General features: G+C 40.3%; 1 pseudogene; it reads left to right on the forward strand.

Moving 5' to 3' along the window:
- LOC126493242 (C-type lectin domain family 2 member E-like) overlaps window positions 1-5,307 on the forward strand; it is an 18,322-nt pseudogene extending 13,015 nt beyond the window's left edge.
- The last annotated feature ends 2,823 nt before the right edge of the window (window positions 5,308-8,130 follow it).

Here is an 8,130-nt window from a genome sequence, read left to right on the forward strand (position 1 = left end):
TTTGATTAGTTTGGATAGGGGTTTATCAATCTTGTTGATTTTCTCCAGGAACCAGCTTTTTGTTTCATTGATTCTTTGGATTGTTTTCTGTGTTTCTATTTTGTTGATTTCAGCTCTCAGTTTGATTATTTTCAGTCTTCTACTCCTCCTGGGTGAGTCTGCTTCTTTTTTTTTTCTAGAGCTTTCAGGTGTGCTGTTAAGTCTCCAATGTGTGTTTTCTCTGTTTTCTTTAAGTGGGCATTTAGTACTATGAACTTTCCTATTAGCACTGCTTTCATAGTGTCCCGTAGGTTTGAGGATGTTGTCTCTTTATTTTCATTAAGTTCAAGGAAGACTTTAATTTCTTACTGGACCCAGGTGTGGTTCAGTAATTGATTGTCTAGTTTCCACAAGTACGTAGGCTTTCTGGGGGTAGCATTGTTGTTGAATTCTAACTTTAATCCGTGGTGATCTGATAAGACACAGGTGATCACTAAAATTTTTTTTGTATCTGTGGAGGTTTGCTTTGTTACCGAGTATGTGGTCAATTTTCGAGAAGGTTCCATGAGCTGCAGAGAAGAAGGTATATTCTTTTCTATTTGAGTGGAATGTTCTATAGATGTCTGTTAAGTCTATTTGCTTTATTACGTCCATTAATTCTCTTATTTCTCTGTTAGGTTTCTGTCTGATTGACCTGTCCATTGGTGATAGAGGTGTGTTGAAGTCTCCTACTATTAGTGTGTGTGGTTTGATGTCTACCTTGAGTTCTAGTAATGCTTCTTTTACATAAGTGGGTGCTTTTCTATTAGGGGCATAGATATTCAGGATTGGGACTTCATCCTGATGAATTGTACCTGAGTAGAATGTTGGATCCTGTTTTTGTATCCAATCTCTTAGCCTGTGTCTTCTTATAGATGAATTGAGTACATTGATATTAAGTGATATTAATGACCAGTGGTTGTTGACTCCATTTATTATTATTTTTTTGGTAGTAGAGTTTGTGTGTTTTCCTTCTTTGAGTTATGCTGGTGAAGGTTCTCTAGATGTCTGAGTTATTGTAGGCAGTGTTGGCAATGTTGAAGTCTTTGGGTTGTGATTTTCCTTCTATTACTTTATGTAAGGCTGGATTTGTGGCTATGTATTGTTTAAATTTGTTCTTATCCTGGAATATTTTGTTTTCTCCATTGATAGTGAATGATAGCTTGGCTGGGTATAATGGTCTGGGCTTGCATCCATGGTCTCTTAGTTTCTGCAGAACCTCTATCCGGGACCTTCTGTCTTTCATGGTTTCCATAGAGAAGTCCAGTGTAAGTCTCATAATTTTACCTTTATAAGTTACTTGACCTTTTTCCTTTGCAGCTCTTAATATTCTTTCTTTAATCTGTATGTTTTGTGTTTTAATTATTATATGGCAAGGGCATTTTTTTTTGATCCAGTCTATTTGGTGTTCTGTACGCTTTTTGAATATTCATAGGAATATCTTTCTTTATGTTGGGAAAGTTTTCTTCTATAATTTTGTTAAAAATATTTTCTGGGCCTTTGAGCTGTGACTCTTCTTCTTCTAGTCCTATTATTCTTAAGTTTGGTCTTTTTATTGTGTCCCATATTTCCTGAATGTTTTCTGATGAGAATTTGTTGTATTTGCTGTTTTCTTTGATCAGTGCATTTATTTTCTCTATGGTGTCTTCAGAATCTGAGATTCTTTCTTCTATCTCTTGTATTCTATTGGTTATTCTTGTTTCTGTAGTCTCTGTTGGTTGACCTAGATTTTCCATATCTAGCCGGCCCTCGGTTTGTGTTTTCTTCCTTGCCTCCATTTCAGTTTTCAATTTTTGAATTGTTTCCATTACCTGTTTGATTGGTTTTTTTCTTGGTTTCCCAGGGTATCATTTAAATATTTATTCATTTCTTCCAACTTTTTGTTATACTTCTCATCTATTTCTATAAGGGCATTTTTTACATGCTGTTTAAGGGACTCTATCACTTTCATAATGTCAATTTTTTCCACTTCTTCTGGATTAGGGTGTTTGAGAACTTCTGTTGTAAGATTACTGGGTTCTGGTCTTTTCATGTTGTTTTTCAGATTGGTGGAGGAATTCTTGCCTTGGCGCCTGCCCATCTCTTCCTTCAAATTCTATCTGATGGATCTTATGGAACAGGATCAGGTTCCCTTGCTGGCCAGGGACCTTGCTGACAAAAGGCCTACCTTGCTGCAGGCAGGCTATTGAAGCAAAGGAACTCCTGCCCACCCCGTTGCCCTCAGCACCCGTCTTAGCGCCCAAACAGGCTGAGCTGGTGGATCTTGTGTCCCTGGGGAAGGGAGGAAGAAGGGAGGAGGTTCCTGGGTGCAAGCTGGGATGGGTTAGGGAGTGAGAGGCCTTAGCAGAGAGGAGCAGCCCCTGCCGAATGACCGGGAAGTGAAGGGAGTCAGGGAATGTCCATGCTCCATTTCCTGGCTCCTGCTGTGGGCCAAGAACACACTCACCCCTCCGATGGATCTTCTGGAACAGGATCAGGTTACCTTGCTGGCCAGGGACCTCGCTGACAAAAGGCCTACCTTGCTGCAGGCAGGCTATTGAAGCAAAGGAACTCCTGCCCACCCTGTTGCCCTCAGCACCCAAACAGCCTGAGGTGGTGGATCTTGTGGCCCTGCGGGAAGGAGGAAGAAGGGAGGAGGTTCCTGGGTGCAAGCTGGGATGGGTTAGGGAGAGAGAGGCTTTAGCAGAGGGGAGCAGCCCCTGCTGAATGACTGGGGAGTTAAGCTACTGGCTAACTCTTACATATTAATTTTACCCATTTTTATGAATCTGTGTATTGCCATGTGGCAGTGGTTTACAGGCAAAATTTCGGCATGTCTGACTCTGGCGGCAGCTCCATTGTTTCTTTCTGATTCCACCTTTCTTTCTCCCAGCATTCAGCCTAGCTTTTCCTGCCTACCTAAGTTCTAACTTGCAATAGGTCCAAAGCAGTTTCTTTATTCATTAATAAAAGCAACACACAGAAGGACCTCCCATACCAAACATAAGTATACATGGTTATGTAAGTTTTTGTCCAAACTGGCAGGTGTTGCAAACTTAAGGTGACAGCTGTTAATAACTGTAAATGTGGATTTAACAAGGGACTTTCTCAGCCACAGAAGGAGGGTAGGTTTTCAGTGTACTATGGGTTATGGCTATAAAATATATCCACTGAGAACTGAGGATTATTTAGGTTCCAAAGTCAATTACTCTCAGTTCAAACCTGTTGATATCCTGAAAAGAAGCTGTAAGTTGGAGACATTCAATGGTATCTGAAGTTGAGAGACACATATTAGTTTTCTGTTTTATGACAGAATTTCCTGAAGAGATACAAGGGGCTATTTGACCACTGGATCGGCCTGCACAGAAAGTCATCACATCACCCTTGGATATGGACAGACAACACCGAATATAACAACTTGTATGTTTTCAGAATGCATTTTCTCCTATTGTGTTCAAGTGTTGTGACTGTGTGAGTCGTGGTTGTCAAAGGTGAAAAGCTGAGTCATGTGAAGGGACATGTACTGGTATGGAAGAAAAATAAACCCTTGGGCTGGAGGTGTCCTTGGTGTTGGTTGTGTGTTACATGCAATAGACAGTCCCCAATAAATTCCACATCCCAATGAATTTTAATCCATTAGCTTTACTTAATGTTACTTTACTCCAAGTCTTTAGCCTGATGATGGCATCTGAGGTAGATGTTGTCTGCTATCACTACTTAAAAATCTTTCCTTACTGTTGTGAGTAAGGAAACACTTACTTACTTGTGGGATGCAGACAGAACTGTTAATGGCCACTAAGGGCTCTAAAAACTCAGAAAGCCACTGCAGGACTACTGGACAGGACTTGTCAGACAGCTGTGTGCACAGCTGCACCTGTCACAGAAACAGACTCCAGGGGCATTGGGAATGTTCTCTAAAGTCTCATCATGAAAGAGCACCCAAGACAGCACTTGGATGTGAGCATGGCCATTTTGAACAGACTCATTTCACTGCAACGGTAAATGTCCATCATTAAAGACCTTTAGAATTTAGTAAGTCCATTTCTTCCACTTTCATACATCTGAAAAGTACTTCAAGGTAGAATTGAAAACCACCCTTGGGATGCTACTCATGGCTGAAGTTCTTGTGAATATGGTAGCAAGAACCTGTCAAATGCTTTTTACACACAGTACAGGGTCCAACATGGATGAGTGACAAGGTGGTCACCAAATGGAACTCTGAGAATGGAAAAGTCAGTGGGTGTAACACTAGTGCAGGTGATACCTCATGGACTCTGCCTTTCTGTGATTCGTGCTATAAACAAGCAGTGGACACGAGTGAGATATCATTGCTGGGGTGGAATGCAGTGGCCAAATGCAGAAATTTTGTTTGTTTTTGTTTTAGGGTTTCCACCCGAGGAGAAGGAGATCATGCCTACCTGAGTGACAGAGGGATCAGCAGTGGCAGGAACAACATACATAGGAAGTGGATTTGTAGCATGCCCAACAGCTACACTTTACAATGTCCAGAAGTTTCACAGCTTGTGTAGAGACTGTGTCAAAGTCATCACGAGAGATCTGTAGCATGTTATCTACAGTTACAGCTTCATTTATTTTTCTTTTAAAATGTTGTAAAAGGAGCCAGCTGTGTCCTGCTGACCTGCGAGCTTAACCCCTGAAATAACCACACAGAAATTGTATTAAATTAAATTACTGCTTGGCTCATAAGCTCTAGCTTCTTATTGGCTAACTCTCACATCTTAATTCAACCCATTTCTAATAATCTCTATGACACCATGGGGTCGTGACTTACTGGGAAAAATTCAGCATGTCTGACTCTGGCGACTCCATGGCAGCTCTCTTTGCCTTCCTTCTTTCTCCTAGCATTGAACTCTCTTTTCTCCACTTATCTAAGTTCTTCCCTATCTAAAGGCCAAGGAAGTTTCTTTATTCAACCAATGAAAGCAACACAAATACAAAAGGACCTCCTATACCATTTCCCCTTTTCTGTTTAAACAAAAAAGGCTTTCACTTTAACATAGTAAAGTTACATATAACAAAACAGTTATTAAGCAAGAATTACAGTCACAATATTTATATCTATTTTATCTTTTATTATAACTATGGAAAAGTATAACTATCTATCTATTCTTCACCTCCATCAAAGAGTCCAGAAAGATGTAATATAACCTAAATAAACAAAAAGGTTCATCTCAGTTGGTAGTTGAGCAAAGTAAGTTTTTGAGGGTGTTCACAGCAACCTTTCAGGAGGGTGTGGTCTATCATACCATATTGGTCTAGAAGCAATCCAGAGGGTCTCCTCTTCTGTGAAAACAAAAGAAAAACCTCTTTTCCAAAGCACCATATCCTTAGAGCCAAATTTGGAAGTCATGATACTTTTAGAACAAACATGTTGGTTTAGCTTAGCAGACCACACAATGAAATGTCTCTCTGCATTTAACTCCTTCACAGTCAAAAAATTAAAAAACAAACAAACAAAAAAACCCAGTAATACAAAGAATCCAGACTGTCTGTGAATTTTCCATTTTTACATGGCTTATTTTTACTCTATCACTTTACTTTGTTTCTTTAAAGACTTTTTCCCTTTTTTTAAAAGCATTAAGTTTACATTATGACTCTGTATACTCTTTATCTTTTCTCCCCCAAGCCTACATGGTTTATCTTACACCATAATCCATTTAGAAGTCTTTTATGTCTGAATCTTTCCTATTGTGAATCTGTAATTCTTTACTATCCAGAAGCACTTCTTAAAATGTAAAGCACTTCTTAAAAACTTAAGTTGTGTCATGTAGGGGTAATAAGTACCACCTGTTTCCTGCCCAGTCTAAACCTTAATTGCACTGTTATTATGATAATTATGACAATTCTTTTCTGAGATCAGCACAGTTCAGCATGGTGGAGCAGCTCCTGCCTCAGAGCCATTTGGTGCAGGCACACAGCAGTCCACATTTCTATCAAGCAAGCCATAGCACTTTACTCACAAAACCTCATCCAAATTCTCTGTCTCCTGCAAGAGACAGAGGTTGTGCTGAGAGCATAGCCCAGAAAGCCGGCATTTTAAAACCGCCGCAGCTTTTTTACTGTAGTGGCTATTAAGTGAGGAAATTCTCATTGCGGCACCCAATCAGTAAACAGCAAAAAGTTCTGTCAAACTCTGTTTTTTTTACTGTGTGCCTAGAATTTCTTTTCAAGTTCTCTCAGGTTTTACGTGACATTAGTTGGCCATATTGGGTAGCCACTCTGTTGTGAGAGGAGCAGGCTGTGTCCTGCCACCTGGCTAGCTTAACTCCCCAAATAACCACACAGAAATTATATTATTTAAATTGCTGCTTGGCCCATAAACTCTAGCCTCTTATTGGCTAACTCTCCCACCTTGATTCAACCCATTTCTAATAATTTGTATGTCACCATGAGGTCATGGCTTACCAGGAAAGATTCAGCATGTCTGACTCTGGCAACTCCATGGCAGCTCTCTCTGCCTGCCGTTTTTCTCCCAGCATTCAGTTTTCTTTCCTCTGCCTATCTAAGTTCTTTCCTATCTAAAGGTCAAGGTAATTTCTTCATTCAACCAATGAAAGCAACATAAATACAGAAGGACCTCCTACACTAATAAAATTATCAAAATCAATTCATAATCTGTGGTCACATCAAAGATGAAAATTATCATAGATGACTATAGTTATGGGTTCTTGGGAGACTATGGGTGATTCTAAGTCAAATAAGTGTTTGGTATGAGTTTGCAATCATACCAAAAACCTGAATTACAATCATATCCATATTAGTGACCTCCATTTTATGACCAGATATGAATTTATTTTTCATTTCTTTTGAATGGCTGATACATTCAAAAAAGTCCAGGGAAGATAGGATTGAGCCAAGATAGGTGAATCACATGCCTTCTGTAGAGGGCTAAAAGAGGAGGCAGAGGAGTCAAGTCTCTCTCACACTCTCTCCCCACTGCCCTGGGTATTCTGCAGCAGATTGCATTACAGGTCTGCAATCACCAAGGAGGAGCTTCAAACATGGATGCCACAGCTGCTGCAACCCAAGCCAGAGCTGGACTGTGTAATCGGCATAATAACCAGGCTAGCTTAATATGAAACAACAAATTTTAATGAAGGGATAGCTTACAACACCAGGGATCCAGCGATGGGCAGGAAATACAAAAAGGACCTGCGGGGCTCACACCTGCCAGATTTATATGTAAACATTAGCCCCAGGCAAACACCCCCCCCCATTGGGCTGGGCTTCTCCTACAGGAATGAGGCCCTCCCTGATGTTAGAAAATCAGTAGAGAGTGGCAGAGAGAATGGCTCTATCTCAAGTAAACATATCCTGGCACAGCTGTAACTTCTGATGTCAGAACTTTAAAAAAAATTTGAAAATTGATTCAAGATGGTGACTTGTAGTGTGGGTACTTGGTCTCAACTGAAGACACCAAGCTGTGCAGCTGCCCTCAGGCCACAGGTATGATGGTCATACCCAATGAACCAGTAAGATGGCACTGATGACACAGATGTGTAGAGGCCTAGAGCTCTAGTGGATCCTGCCCCAAGATCCCCTGCCCAGCCAAAAGATCACCTTGTCTCTGAGCAATAACAGGATGTCTGTGATGGAGAAAAATTCATTTACTGAACTGGATCTCCTTAAAAATATTGTACTGGCAGGGCGGTAAGCAGCAGCCTGGATCTCTCACAGGCTCTGCCCCCTAATGCACTAAGCACTGCTATTCAGCTCCATGACTACCCTGGTTCTGAAGAACGGGTGGGATGTCCAAGATTTAGAATGGTTCACTTTCTGGATTGAGCCTTCTCAAAAAAGCTCTATGGTATATGCTGCCATCAGGTACCATATTGCTGTATGCGGTCTGTGCTGCAACTGGGGCCATGCTTGTGTCTGCCAGGAGCACATGTTTCTCATTGTCATGATAAGTCTTAAGTTCTTAAAACATTTAAATGCCATGTTCTGAAGGTTTCTGAAAGATTTGAAGAATATCTAACTAACTGAAATATATCTGTATCATCTAGAAAACCTAAATAACATGACTACAATCTTGACTATTATAGATGATTATCTATTAACCTAGTTTCTTAATTATACATTACATTTTAAGTGAATTGCACAAACACAATA

Source organism: Alexandromys fortis, unplaced genomic scaffold, assembly GCF_014885135.2.
Source record: "Alexandromys fortis isolate MF-2015 unplaced genomic scaffold, M_Fortis_MF-2015_v1.1 scaffold_307, whole genome shotgun sequence".
In the NCBI taxonomy this organism is placed as follows: domain Eukaryota; kingdom Metazoa; phylum Chordata; class Mammalia; order Rodentia; family Cricetidae; genus Alexandromys; species Alexandromys fortis.